This window comes from Schistocerca americana, chromosome 1, assembly GCF_021461395.2.
Source record: "Schistocerca americana isolate TAMUIC-IGC-003095 chromosome 1, iqSchAmer2.1, whole genome shotgun sequence".
NCBI lineage: Eukaryota > Metazoa > Arthropoda > Insecta > Orthoptera > Acrididae > Schistocerca > Schistocerca americana.
In genome coordinates this window covers 135,377,057-135,392,391 of record NC_060119.1, presented here as the reverse complement: position 1 = coordinate 135,392,391, position 15,335 = coordinate 135,377,057, and positions in this window count along the sequence as shown.

Below are 15,335 nucleotides of genomic sequence, written 5' to 3'. Positions count from 1 at the left end.
GGCGTGGTACGTTTGTATCGAGACAGATTTCCAGAACGAAGGTGTCGCGACAGGGAGACGTTCGAAGCAATTGATCGGCGACTTATGGAGCACGGAACATTCCAGCCTATGACTCGCGACTGGGGAAGACCTAGAACGACGAGGACACCTGCAATGGACGAGGCAATTCTTCGTGCAGTTGACGATAACCCTAATGTCAGCGTCAGAGAAGTTGCTGCTGTACAAGGTAACGTTGACCACGTCACTGTACGGAGAGTGCTACGGGAGAACCAGTTGTTTCCGTACCATGTACAGCGTGTACAGGCACTATCAGCAGCTGATTGGCCTTCACGGGTACACTTCTGCTAATGGTTCATCCAACAATGTGTCAATCCTCATTTCAGTGGAAATGTTCTCTTTACGGATGAGGCTTCATTCTAACGTGATCAAATTGTAAATTTTCACAATCAACATGTGTGGGCTGACGAGAATCCGCACGCAATTTTGCAATCACGTCATCAACACAGATTTTCTGTGAACGTTTGGGCAGGCATTGTTGGTGATGTCTTGATAGGGCCCCATGTTCTTCCACCTACGCTCAATGGAGCACGTTGTCATGATTTCATACGGGATACTCTACCTGTGCTGCTAGAACATGTGCCTTTACAAGTACGACACAACACGTGGTGCATGCACGATGGAGTTCCTGCACATTTCAGTCGAAGTGTTTGTACGCTTCTCAACAGCAGATTCGGTGACCGATGGATTGGTAGAGGCGGACCAATTCCATGGCCTCCACGCTCTCCTGACCTCAACCCTCTTGACTTTCATTTACGGGGGCATTTGAAAGCTCTTGTCTACGCAACCCAGGTACCAAATGTAGAGACTCTTCGAGCTCGTATTGTGGACGGCTATGATACAATACGCCATTCTCCAGGGCCGCATAAGCGCATCGGGGATTCCATGCGACGGAGGGTGGATGCATGTATCCTCGCTAACGGAGGACATTTTGAACATTTCCTGTAACAAAGTGTTTGAAGTCACGCTGGTACGTTCTGTTGCTGTGTGTTTCCATTCCATGATTAATGCAATTTGAAGAGAAGTAATAAAATGAGCTCTAACATGGAAAGTAAGCGTTTCCGGACACATGTCCACATAACATATTTTCTTTCTCTGTGTGTGAGGAATGTTTCCTGAAAGACTGGCCGTACCTTTTTGTAACACCCTGTATAAATCAGCTTGTCCATTTCCTAGTACAGTTATTAATATTAATTCCTATGTACAGACAGAAATTTAATCCCAGTAGCCCTCTTTCTCGTCTTGTCAGTCTCTACGTTCAGCCTCACTCACTGGAGTCGCTAGTGACGGCAGTTATTCACCGTAACGAACAGGCCTTATGATGAATTACGATATTACACAATTTCTTTTTGGATGACGAGATGAGTGTAGCTATTTTTCTGAGAAGAAAATAACACTGTGTTGTGCGACCCATTACTCCTGTACAAATTATGGAAACAACAATGATCGTGAGACATGACAGTTTTAAACATTCTCTAAAGAAGATAACAAAAATGTAATTTCGTACACAGGGAACCCATTTTTTTCTCTTGGTCATCAACCTTAAACACCCTAAATGAAATTCATAGAACTTCTTCATAAAAGGATTAAGTTTTCGTTATACAGTTAGCTCATTGCAGAAATAAAAAGAAGACGCTCTGCTGTTTACACAAGTACATGGCGTCTGAATAGGACCTATCATGAAAGTTGGTAAACATCCATCAATAACAGGAAAAGGATTTCTGAACTGAGTGTCATGTATGAGGAACTTCGGCCGCCAAAATATCGCTATACAGTGAGAAAAGGCTAACACTGTTTGCGAAGTCAGGTATCTCCATTCGATTTATCGTGTGCACAGCAATGCACAAATTAGTTCACAAAGTTTCTAAGCAACTCTCAGTGAACAATGTTTGTACAATCCTAATAACAGAAGGTTCAATTGCTGTATGGTAAGACATTTTATGTTTTTGTTTGAACTTTTGTGTATAATCTATCCAAGTTCTTTTGTAGCCGTACTGGTATTCTTTAGCCATGTAGATCGAAAATTTGGGTTTTAAGTTCGAATCCGCTATTGCGTTCGAACACACAAGCGAATTCGAACTTCATCCATTATGAGTCGGTTGTGAGTTAACGGAAGTAGTTCCGTGTTAGAGAGGTTGGAGTAGTTATTGATACGTGTTCTTATTCTTATTCTTAACTGTCGCTTGGGCCTTGGAAACCATATGCGTTCTCTACATTCCTCTTCCAGCGCTCTTTGTTCCTGGCTTTTGTAGTCCATTCTCCTTTACTCGGGCCCAATGCCATCGCGTCCTCGTCGATGTCATCGTTCCAACTGATTCGTGGCCTTCCTCATTTCCATCCGTCCCCTGTGGCTCCAGAGAATGCTACTTTACATAGCCGTTCCTCCTCCACCCTAATTAGACATCTGGCCCACATCACTCTCATCCTCCTCATCGTTTGACTAGTATCAGCCTGTTGATATAGCTCCTTCATTTCCTGGTTTTTAGGTATTCTCCACTTCTGTGTTTGTCTTGGATACTAAAATTTTGCTTAATATTTTCCTTTCAAAAACTAATAATTTTTGTTCATCTGCTTTTCTACATGTGAAGCTCTCTGGCCCAAATAGAGCTACTGGCAGAATTAAGTTAAAAGCTTCTCGAAAGAGCTCTATTGGATAACACATCTCTAGGCCAAAATAAGCTTAATTCGTTGCTTCCATCCTTGCTTTAATTTCAATTTCCATTTTATTTTGTTCATTGATGATGCTTCCCAAATATCTGAAGGTGTGGAATACCATCATTGGGTGCCTTGCTCATGACCATGTACTCTGTTCTCTTCTCATTATTTCCTAATCCTGCTTTCCTTGCAATGTTTCTGTAGGAACTTCACATGCGTTGTAGTTATTCTTTGTTCCCATTTATTAGGAAAATATCGTCCGCATAAGCAAGACGATGTATCTTATTCCAACCCATCTTTACTCCAACTGGGTTTACTTTTTGGCGTTCTCTATATATCTTTTCTAAAACTAGATTGAAAAGTACTGGAGGTAAAGCATCTCCTTGTCTAAGGCCTGTTATGACTTCAAACTCCTTTGACACTCCTGTGTTGGTCTTTACTTTACAATAGGATTCTTCCAAGCACATCTGTGAGACGCCCTGCTAAACCCACAGGACAGCACAGGTAGTTTAAATGGTGGGAAGGAGCCAGAATAAGCAGTTGTCAGATACACTCGAACATACAACTTTATTTATTTGACAAAACATTACAAGAGCCAAGAAAATTAAAAAAAGCACAGCATTAATTTTTGGAACTTAACAATCTGCTGAATACACCATACAATCTCATGCCTTAAGGTGCAAGACCTCCTTAATTCAAAATCGGCTGAAAGGCAATAACTTAAGACTCAAATCAAAACCAGAAATTTTAAAAGGCAAAAGGCCTTATCTTAATGAGTGCTTCAATTAGGCGGAAGGCGAAAACCATCTGACACCTTAAGAGCAAAAAACCTTAATTTAAAAATCGGCTGAAGGCTCATCACTTAAGACCCAAACCAAAATAAATTTTTAAAAGGCCATAGGCCTTACCTTAAAACAGTTTTTTAATTAGGCTGAAGGCCCAAACAATCTTACGCCTTAAGGACAAAACAACCGTAATTTAAAAATCGGCTGGAATCCATACAAATACAAACAAGAACAAATAAGAAAAGGCAGTACACCCAACGGCGTTCAGAAGTTTCTGAGGGTCAGCCTAGAATTCAAACACTAACGCTTGCTTAGGTGAGAAAGGCAGTCGGCCCAACCATTCTCGATCCGACGACAACCCAAGCGACAGACAATCAATGGACCCACCGACAAGATAACATCCGCTCCACTCGACCAGCACACAACAAGGAGTTCAATGGAACAACGTAGAAGGTATTGGCGCCCACAACCAACTATACATAGAACTGTCAAACTACACACCGTGCTGGACAGCGACAACACGATGAGGAAACTACACTGCCTGAATTTACGTCAACGGCCAGGGCAGGTAATCGGAACGTTAACAGCCATAAGGCAGAAGATTTCGCTGCTGCACTTCAATTCAAGTACAGTTAAACTCCACCGGAGGGTGGCTACAATTTGCCAACTTGAAAACACACTTTGTTGCTCGTGGGAATGTCCCAGCAGCCGACAACGAAATCCAAAACACACAACCTGATCGCGACTTGCTATTAGATGAAGTCAAAACTCAACGTTAGTGTCCATGATTGGTGAGCCACGGACCTTGTAGCAATGGCAACAGCACCACGAACTCCGAACGCGCGTAGACGCTGCCAGCAGCCCCGGCCAAACTAAGCGCCGCAGAGATTTCCTCGCTGCTCCATGCCAACCGACCAACTGGCCGCACACATCACAGTCGGCAACTATCAGCGCCAGGCCAAAGAAAGTACAAGGTGCGAATATCGATACACAGCGCTGCATCCACTCGCGGAGAGAGAGGATAACAGCAGAATCGCGATAACCGCGGGAGACTAAACACAGAATAGCAACCAAGGTCTAATCCAACGCATAACGTGAGCCAGCGACAGCTCAACCTCACACCCCCTCAAACTTAACACAGGGAAGGGGTGATTCAACCCCTGAGCTACCTAAACTTAGCTAAGGTCAACTCGATACTGCTTACCAGAACTGATCTCCTTGACCAACAGATTTACTGGGCCTAAAATACGCATGATAGTGCAAGGCCCCAGAAAACGAGGAGTAAATTTATTAAGATTCCCGCCATGCACCTCCCTCCCCGGGAAATTAAGGACATAAATTTGATCCCCTGACCTACCCTTAAAGGTTTCTTGATTAAGATTATAACGCTCAGCTTGTTTATTATGGGCTCTGAGTATATTACGCCAGGCCCAGTTCCAGTTTTCCTTGATAATACGAGGACTAATATTGGCTGGAATAAGATCTTGAATTCCCCACACGTTTGAAAAGAGGGGAATTAACCGGATAGGAAAGGATCAAGAATGCGGGCGTAGCTCACAAGGCTCCATGACTGGCGGTATTAAAGGCAAAACTAGGCCATGGAAGACTGGAGTCCCATTTACTAGGGGTTTTCTGATGATAAATAATCAACGCGTACTTAAGATTTCGGTTAACGCTCTCCGCAAATGACCCCTGGTGATAATACTGGGTGGTCGTGATATGCTTGACACCGTCCTGAAAACAGAAGGCCTTCAAAGGAGTTGAAAGGAAAGCAGAAGCATTATGGCTAACAATCTCCTTGGGTGAGCCAAAAACACTGAAGACATAAGTTAAATGATAAATAGTGGTGGTAGTGGTAATGTTACGGTTCGGGAGGAGCCAAGTAAATCTGGATACCACATCGATAATAACTAGTACATATCGATGACACTGCTTAGTACGAGGTAAATGTCCTAAATAACCAATATAGAGCTTGTGCATAGAACAGGACTCTCGTTCAGAACTCAAAAACCCTGTCGAAGAGCATTCTTGGGTTTGGCTACATCACACAATCGCCATTGGGATATCATCTCTCTCACATCCTGGTCCATAGAGGGCCCAATTAAATGCTCCTCGATTTTTTGGAGAATCTTGTAAGTACGTAAATGGCCACCCACCAACGAATCATGAAAATAACGAAAAACCGGGCCCACCAAAGTTACAGGCAAATTGCTTAACAGGCAGCGGCTTAATGGGGGCCCAAACAGGGTCGTGATCCTAATGCTGAGCCACATCTTCAAGCAAGAGGGGAATTTCACCCGACACCATACAATTCAGACTGTCACCCTCTACCTACTAGTTTCTCTCACTAGGTGTAGTTTCGGCGAACATCCGGCTGAGGATATTTTCACAACCCTTCACATGTTTAACTTCGAAGTGGAATGCCGAAATGCGTACTGCCCACCTGGCAATACGGCCAGTCTTACGCAGCCTAGGCAACAACCAGCTCAAAACCTGATTGTCGGTTTCTAATTGGAAAACCCGATATTCAAGGTAGAAGCGGTACTTCTTTAATGCAAACGGCCAAAGCCTCGCACTCGTAGACGGAGTACTTGAGTTGGCATTAGTTAGCCGACGAGACATGTACGCTAATGGCTGTCTCTGCCCATCAAACTCTTGGAGGAGAACAGCTGAAGTACCGGCATTAGAAGCGTCAGTTTGAACAACAAACCTTTTATTAAAATCGGGTACCCCAAGAAATGGAGGATTGGCTATTGCTGCCTTAATATGCTCAAAGGCAGCCTCTTGGGCGGGTACCCATTCAAAACGCGAGCCCCTCCGGCGTAACTGATGGGTGCCGCCAACTGAGCAAAATTGGGAACGAAACGCCTAAAGTAATTTGCCCGTACGGCTTTAGTTCGCTCTTGGTCAGTGTGAACACTCTGAACCGACACTATATGATCTAAGAAAGACACCTGCTGCTTGGCTAGCGTCATCTTACTAGGCTTAACGGTCAGTCCGGCTCCCTGTAATCTCAAAGGAACTTGATGGATATGCTCCAAACGATCCTCATACGAACGACTGTTGATAACCAAGTCGTCCAAATAGTTATACACACAGACTAAATTCAAGTCTCCAAGGATATTATCCAACAAACAAGTAAGCACGGTCGCTCCAGTTGCTAGCCCAAAAGGAACTCTGTTAAACTCAAACAGCTTCTAATCAGTACAAAATGCGGTAACATGTTTACATTCTTCAACCAATGGAATCTGATAATAGTCCTGATTTAAATCAAGGATCGTATACAAATTAGCGCCGGAAAACCAACTAAAAGAATTATGCAGATCGGGTAAGGGTACCGATTCAAGGGCAAAATTAGCGTTGAAACGGCGGTAGTCAACCACACGTCACGCCCCTGATCAAAAAATGGCTCTGAGCACTATGGGAGTTAACTGCTGAGGACATCAGTCCCCTAGATCTTAGAACTACTTAAACCTAAGGACTTCACACACATCCATGATCAAAAAATGGCTCTGAGCACTATGGGACTTAACTGCTGAGGACATCAGTCCCCTAGATCTTAGAACTACTTAAACCTAAGGACTTCACACACATCCATGCTCGAGGCAGGATTCGAATCTGCGACCGTATCGGTCGTGCTGTTCCAGGCTGTAGCGCCTAGAACCGCTCGCCCACACCGCCGGCGCCCCTGATCTTTAGGTACAAGAAATATTGGGGAAGCATAAGCAGATGTAGAAGGCCTAATCACTCCTTGTTGGAGCATCTGAGATATTTTAGACTTGAGTGGCTTCACCTATGATAATCAAGAACGCTAGTATCACCCAGGTTATCACTAAGGAGCTGAGGAAAACTATGCAACAAATCGCGTAACTGAGAAGCCTGATGGGGCAAAAAACGGGCCAGATTAAAGTCGTTAGCTACGGCCTCAAGGGCCAACGCCCCGACAGTTGGATGCACAATAGGTTTAGCGCATTCGCAAAGGCCAAACATCTCTTCAGGAGCGAACTTAAAGGAAAAGGTGTGTCCGGAACAATCCAAGACCAACCCGGTTGTATAGATGAGGTCACACCTCAAAATTAGATTAAACGTTCAGTTCCTTAACCATCGCTAAGGACATAGACCAGGAAACATCGCCAACCGATATACTCTCCAGGACCCAAGCCTACAGAGGCAACACCTGGCTATTGGCCACCCGACATCTCTGCATCGGCGAAGGGAACAACCGAAGTTTCGTAAGATGCCCGAATTCCATAGGCCACTCGAAGCTCAATAATGAAAAGGAACTTCCAGAATCCAAAAGAGTGCAACCCGGCTTGCCACCTACCCGAGAACAAATGTAAGGCAAGGGGGGGGGGGGGGGGGGGGGTGATGATGGAATGACCACACTAGTACGCCAAGGTCTGAAAGCTCGAACCTGAGCGTGGCCCAACCCGGGGTCATCTATTGGCTCTGGGTACACGAGGCTGAACACAGGAGCACATCAAATGATCCGTACTGCCGCACCTGAAACAATGCCGGGGTTTGCGATCTGAAGTTTGCCCGGCGTATTTCCAATTTGAACAGTTCTCGGGTATCCGACCGGGTAGCGTCATAATTTCTCCACAATATTTCGGCAGACATACACGCTGCCATCTTCAGGTGGTTCCTGACGAATGTTGTGCTTTTCCTCTCGGCGCCCTATATATAATTGCCGTTGCCCCCTCCACCGTTCCTCTCCTGGTGTCTTCGGTGCGGCAGGCGCGGCGGCTACTGGAGGTGGTGGGGGAAGCGACGCCTGGGTCTGAACTGGGGTCTTCAGTCTCCCTGCTGCCGCCGTCGGGGGTGGTCCTCGATATCTGGGAGCGCATCTTTCTCTCCAAGCTGAGCGCAGGGTTCCAAGCCTGACTAAGTTGAAGGCCACGTCTTTATTAACTAGATCGTCCTGTAGTCGGATTTCGATGCCGTCTTCAGTAACGCAGTCCCAGAAGTAGAAGGATTGATAGAGTATTTTTGTTTTTTCATAGTCCATAGTATGGCCAGTCCTTTTACAGTGGTCAGCCACGACTGATTTAGTGGCCTGGCGTAATTCGCTATGGCGCTTGCGTTCGCGGCACCTCTCTTCTACAGAGCGGACTGTCTACTGAATGTATGATTTTTCGCTCTGACCGGGAATTTGATAAACGCCTGGTTTCCGAAGGCCTAGGTCGCTTTATACGACAAGTCGCAATAAGCAATATCGTACTAAGCGGTTTCTTCAATAGAACGTTTACAAAGGATTTATACGGGACCGTTAGATTTTTGTGCTATAGGCAACACGTCGTTAAAACCGACGTTGCTATAAAGATTGCTGACCGTAAACACTTCTTAACTTCAATACTGAAGTTACTGGGACGTAAGAAAAAACTAAAGCAGAAGCGTGGAAGATAAAGGTACATGTCAGAGCATTTATTTGGAAGGAAAAGGAAGAAATGAAGCCTTTTCGTCGCTCTGTATGAATGACGTTTATCTTTTCCTCCTACTTTTTACTTCGAACACAAAAGTAAAAGCTTCTAGTAATCTGCTCTGTCTGCACTGTTGGCAACCTCTGTTGAGCAAGCTGTTTTGCGGGCCGTAGGAGTGTAGGACTTCCTTTCGCTTTACATATTCAGAGTGGCGGATTTACATGTTGGCCTATTGGGCACGGGCCTAGGGGTTGCATCTTAAGGGGGGCGGCGTTTTTTTGCTCTGTACTGATTTTAACCTTTTACGTTTTGAAATAACTGTGCTTACAAACGACAAAATTTTTTAATATTATTAATCAACTTGCTAGTTTAAATAAGCCTTAAGGACGAAATTCGACAATACAAGCTTGGAAATATACATAGTTTACTTGATAACTTAATGCAAATTTAACATTGGATTACTGTCTGGAATCATCTTCATCATTGTTCAAAATATTTAGAAGTAAGCTATCAGGACGGCAATCTACAATACAGTATTTGAAATGTTATTATTCCGAGAATGTTGTAAGCTTCTACTTAACACTACCATAATTTCCCCGTGAAAATACCTGGACCGCTGAAAAGCTGTGATAAACTAATCAGCAGTTTTTTAAATACTGTAACATGTGTGGGCCTCAGTACGTGAAACCCGACTCTATATAAATATCTTGTAGAAATTACAGGGAAGCATCAAGTCAACCCTCCATTACGGTAATTAATGTGAAAGCTCAGTGGTCTTCAATATCTGAGCTTTGATTTAATGATACCCGATTAACAAAACATGTTGATACTGGGAATGTTTTACATTTTTAAACACATGTTTATGCGAAAAGAGCATAAGCAGAATATCTAATTATGTGTAAAATACACTTCACAATAGTTTAAAAATTTTATGTATTTATTTTTGGCGAATAATAAGAAGAAACCAACTTTCGCTTGTCTCATTTACTGTGCTGCAGCCTGCGCGATATCAAAGTTCCCTCTGTGCAATCGAATAGAACGTGGTATTGCAAAATTTTATATTAAACTTCTTGACTAAGCTTTTTTTCTTCTCGGAAAGGTTATTTTTATTTTATGTTGGAAAAAAAGGCGCATTTGCGTGTAGACATGACGGCAGTGTTCACAAAAATGACAACACACCACGTTAACTGCCAACAAGACTACTTAAACGTTGTAGTTTGTCTTGTCTGCCCACATAAAGCGCTAAAATGTTATAACAATAAGTGGGACAAGAGTCGATCCAGCACACCTCACTGCAAGTAACTGCAAGACTTATTTGATTTTTAAATTAGAAAGACAGTGTCAAGAATATTCAGAACATATTTGCGTCTCAGCTAAAATTCCGGCGACGCGGGAAACAGAAGCGAAAAAAGGGAGTCTCGTTTTCTTTACGAGACGAATTCCAGCCGGCCGGTGTGCTTCTACTGTACAATGACAACAGAGAAACGGGCGAGAATGAAATTAAATTATTCTGCATTGTCGGTCTTTCATAGAACAGTTACGTCGAGTAATCCGAGTTGGTCAGTTCATCGCTCCATGTTTAAAGGAAAAATCTTTGAGCTCGTGTCCCATGTTTAAAGTAAAAAGCTTTGTGCTCATGTGTTGTGTAGTTCGATAGGCACTGGATACAGCCTTTCTTTCTTTCCTTTTAAAATTTTTTTTCTTTTGTTTTCACTGTTAGTTGACAATTTTGTAAGTGCCGTAACATGAATAACAGTGAAAAAAGCAAACGTGCAAAATTAAGTGGGGTGGCATTTCGGAAATTATCGAAGGAAAGGCGAGAACGAGAAGCCAATGATCTAAAAACGCTTGGCGGAGTAGATAAATTTTTCGCAAAAAATGTTGCTGGTTCGACTTCAAGTAGTACGGATGATATTTCTATCACTGCATCCGTTGTAAAGGAGGTAAATAAGGACGAAACAAAAGTTAAAAATGAAGAAAAGCAAATTGTTCCTGATTTCGAGTTTCACGAAAAACTAAGTGTCTAGTCAGACATTACAAAAAGAATAAACCTCGTTAGTGATGATCCTGCAGACTGGTGTGTCAATGAATCAACAATCAACATTCTCTTACAACGTGCCATTAATCAAAATTGCTGTAACATAGTTCACATCCGTTTAGTGAATTACATGAGACGTCTGTGAGGTATCTCTCTGCTCTCACTATTCATCGAACGTACTTACGACCGTAATATATTCTTACCACTTGACTCATATTCCACAACCAAAGTATAGTATGACAACTGCCAAGAATAGAGAAAGAGAACAAACATTTCCATGACCGGACGAACAGTTGTGAAAATAAACAAATAATTAAATGGCACGAGCGAGATTTGAACAAGGCTCGCTGCTTGGCAGTCCAACACCATGACCATTTACTCACGACGTCGTTGCTGTTTCAAGCTGCTCTTTATTGCACTTCTTGCACTAGGACCGTGCACTTTTCTATTGTGCTTTTTTTTCACAGTTCAGTACACCTTCTTCCTGTTTTCATACTTGATCTCTCTTCAGTTTTCGACGGGCAATTTACTCGGCCGTCTTACCACTAAATCTGAGGAGGGTGGGATGGGGGTTTCCCTTGTGAATACTACGGAATTATTGTACTTTCAACATTGCAGCACAGTCAGCAATTGTGATAATCTAATATATAAGAAACTATCAGCCTCGATTGCGGTAATGAAACCAACCTTCAAATAGGTTTCAAATTGTAGTACTTACGCATCGTATTTTTAAAATGTGACTGCGCCTATTCAGGCTGTTTTACTTTTATTTCTAGACCATGCCCTCTTAGACAAATTTTAGATTCAGGTATATCTTCTGAAGAAGGCTCAATTATTTGGGCTGAAACCTATGTAAAGGTTGGTTTCATTACCGGAATCGAGGCTGATAGTTTCTTATATACTACGGAATTACATGGGCTGGTGCCGCTGGAGCAATTTAACTTGACATTAACGCAGAAGCTATGATAATCCAAAGTTGACCATCGTAAACAATGCTCAAGAGGAGGAAAATTAAATTAGTTTTAGTATTTATATTGTTCTTTAGACAGCGTTACCAATAGCTAGTCGTAGATGATAAGCAGTTTTGCATGGCCTGATAGATAAAATAATTCTACGTCCTGTATTTTGTATGAGAGCTGCAATCTGTTGTCATTTCCATGTCCTTTCCTAAAAATTTCCTTCTCAGTCACCGGCTTCCATACGTTATCGCCATCGTCAGGGAAATCCAGTGCAGTATCTTCAAAATCTCCATCCTGTAGACGTTTCGCAACTAAAAGCAGCATGCTATTATTGATGGAACAATTATTTGATAAGGAAACCCTACACATAGACTAGAAAATAGGAAACCGCCTCTTCAGCTGACCAAAGAAATGCTCTACCAAGACACTCTTTTTTTTTTAAAGACCTATTGAATGATTTGTGACTCTCCCCTGTTGGACTGCGATAAGTGGTAATCAACCAGGGCTCTAGCCCACAGCTCTCAGCACCAAAAACAACCGTGTTCTTAATTTTTATTTAACATTTACTTATTTATCTTTGAAGACATTATGTGCTGTCCCTCCGGTCATTGAAATATTTTTATTCTCTTTCTGTAGTTTTGGCAGCTATCATAGCATACTTTGGTTGTAGAATACGAGCCATGTGGTAAGAATACGTTACTGTCGCGAGTAAATGTAATGAATAGTGAGAGTAAGCGAGATACCACATAGACGTCTCACAGAAATGGAAATAACAATTAAACAACTGTGAGCCACGTTACAACAAAAGAATTCAACTGTCAGGACGTCCAAAACGAAACGCAAATTCAAAAACATTGAAAACACACAGAGAAACTGTGTGATTGAGAAACTTTTGCGTTCATTTGTTGCAGCTTATGTGACAAACTATTATGCTTTCATCATTTACTTGGGAGTCAGCTCATTCACATTCATACGAACACCTATATCGGGCAAGGAGGCATATCTCACTCTCTTACCGGTCGTACAAATTACCACTTCATCGACACTTTCATTTCTTCATATTCGACTGTCTTTACAGGTCCGAGACAGCTACTCTGAACGCTAGTGAGCTGTTCGCTTACATTATACGTACCCTGCACATTTATACTAGCGCAAAGCTTTCCATCCACATACTCGTCGCCATACTGCATAGCTTTCAGAATTCGCTCATGTGTACGGCATTCGTAAATTTACATTTTCCTGGTCACTCGTTTTGTGCCACAGTCACATCATCTAGTGACGACGGAAAATTGGTTCGCAAATTAGCCTTTTCCATTATCGTCTTAGAAACTCTGTTCAATGTTTTACTCACTGTAGTTTGATGAATCCCAATATCTGCTGCTATGTCGGACTCGGACTCCTAGATCAGCTACATACCAAAGGAAAGTCTTCATCCTGCGCTCTGACGATAGTGCTCCACCTTTTTTTTTTTCTCTTGTGCCTGGCAAAATAAGATTCGAAATCCATTTAACGATTTCTTCGTTGACACTATGTAGAGTTTTGTAGCTCTCTGTATGTGGAAATCGACGTGGTTTGTAGCATTTCTTTCACGACATACACATGCTGCTAATTGCACCACATCTGCACTCTGTAAACGTGGTTCTACTACTGACGAACCTTCACATTTTAGAAGCTATTGCTTCCAGAATGAAGTCAGATATTCACAGAGTTTTTCCAAAGCTGTAGCCAGAGCTCAAGGAGAAGAAGAAGCTTTTCTCTCCGTTTTTCACCACAAGCTAAATCATTTGCTTGGCATTTTATTCATAACTTCCGAAGGTTAAGCTTCGAAATTCGAAGCAAAAGCGTTTGCTTCATTCTATTCGTACGGAATCATACCTCTTAACGAGTAGATTATGACAGCATTTTAATTCTTGTAACTGGGACAACAATTATTTGCAATACGGAGAATGAAATATTTCCCCACGGAGCCGTTAGATACGCAACCTGCAAGTGAAACTAACTGACCGTTTTAGTCGCTCGGTAATACAGATATGCAAGCTGATTCCGTAAGAGCGTGCAAAAATTTAATGTGACATAGAGAATGCTCCATTGAACCAATTTTAGGTAGGGTACCTGGTGTCGAAGAAGCCAGCTTAAGGAATAAGGAAGTAAACTTGTCTACCGCTTGTGTAGAATTAATGTTTTCGAACTTATTTACAACTAACTTGCGTACAAGTTTATACACTCGTATACTGTGCTGTTTATTTACGTGTACATTCTTTATTTCCTACAAGTAAACAATGAGGACGAGCCTGATTACTAGGAAATCATGATGTACGTTTTGTTTACTTTACTTGTCCATAAGGTGGCTCTGTTGCATCGTATTTACATTGTCCCATGATGAATCAACGACCCGCTCATTACTCAGTGATGTTCAGAGACGTACACTATATAACGATGGAGTAGTTTCGCAGAACTCACTGACATGCAGCTTGTGTATGAGGAAGTTCGTTGCAATGCTCTCACTGCTGAAAGGCTGTACAGGGAAAGATTTCCTAAAAGGCATCATCCGTCACGATGAGTGTTTATTTCTGTCGATGGACGAATGCGGGAGACTTGTTCATTGGAAAGAAGAGACTAGGGACCTCGCAATATGAGGATTACTCGCACACCCGATTTTGAAGAGGAGGTGCTGGAACTTGTTGTAGCGGACCCCACTATAAGTACTCGTCGTATTGCACGTGAATGGGTACTGCACACACTGGCGAGTGGCGAGTACTCCACGAACAACAATTACACCCTCACAATGAGTCCAAGCAGTGCTTGACTTTGCACGAAGGGTCGCTGTATCAGTGGTTGTTCCAGCAACGAATTGATCGATCAGACTTCCTACAAATAGTGCTGGTTACTGACGAGGTCTCATTTGATCGCATGGTATTTCGAACAGCAGGAACAGCGAACTCATGCTGTAGTTGCGTCACACCATCAAGTACGTTCTGTTGTGAATATCTGGACCTGCATTGTAGGCGACAATCACACTGGGCCATATCTTCTACCTGGCCGTCTGAGTGGTCACCTGTAATTGAGGTTCATGCAAGGAGTTCCACGTGGGGTGCTGGAGAATGTACCCTTGGTTGTTCGAGAGAGGATTTCGATACAACATTACGGAGCACCGCCTCGCTTCAGTGGGGATGCCCGCAGACATCACGACGCTGTATTTCCTAGTCGTTGGATTGGAAGAGGAGGCCCTATTCCATGGCCTGCGAGGATTTGTCAGGGGCGTCAGACTCTTCTTCGCGGACGTGATTCTTACAATGAGGTTGGTTACTGTCAGTTTCAGCACATTTTGTAAGATACAGTGCAAATGGTATGATCATTGTGTCAGTGATGATATTTGCAGTTAACTGTAACTAACGTAAATAAAATGTACACAGTAATGTGA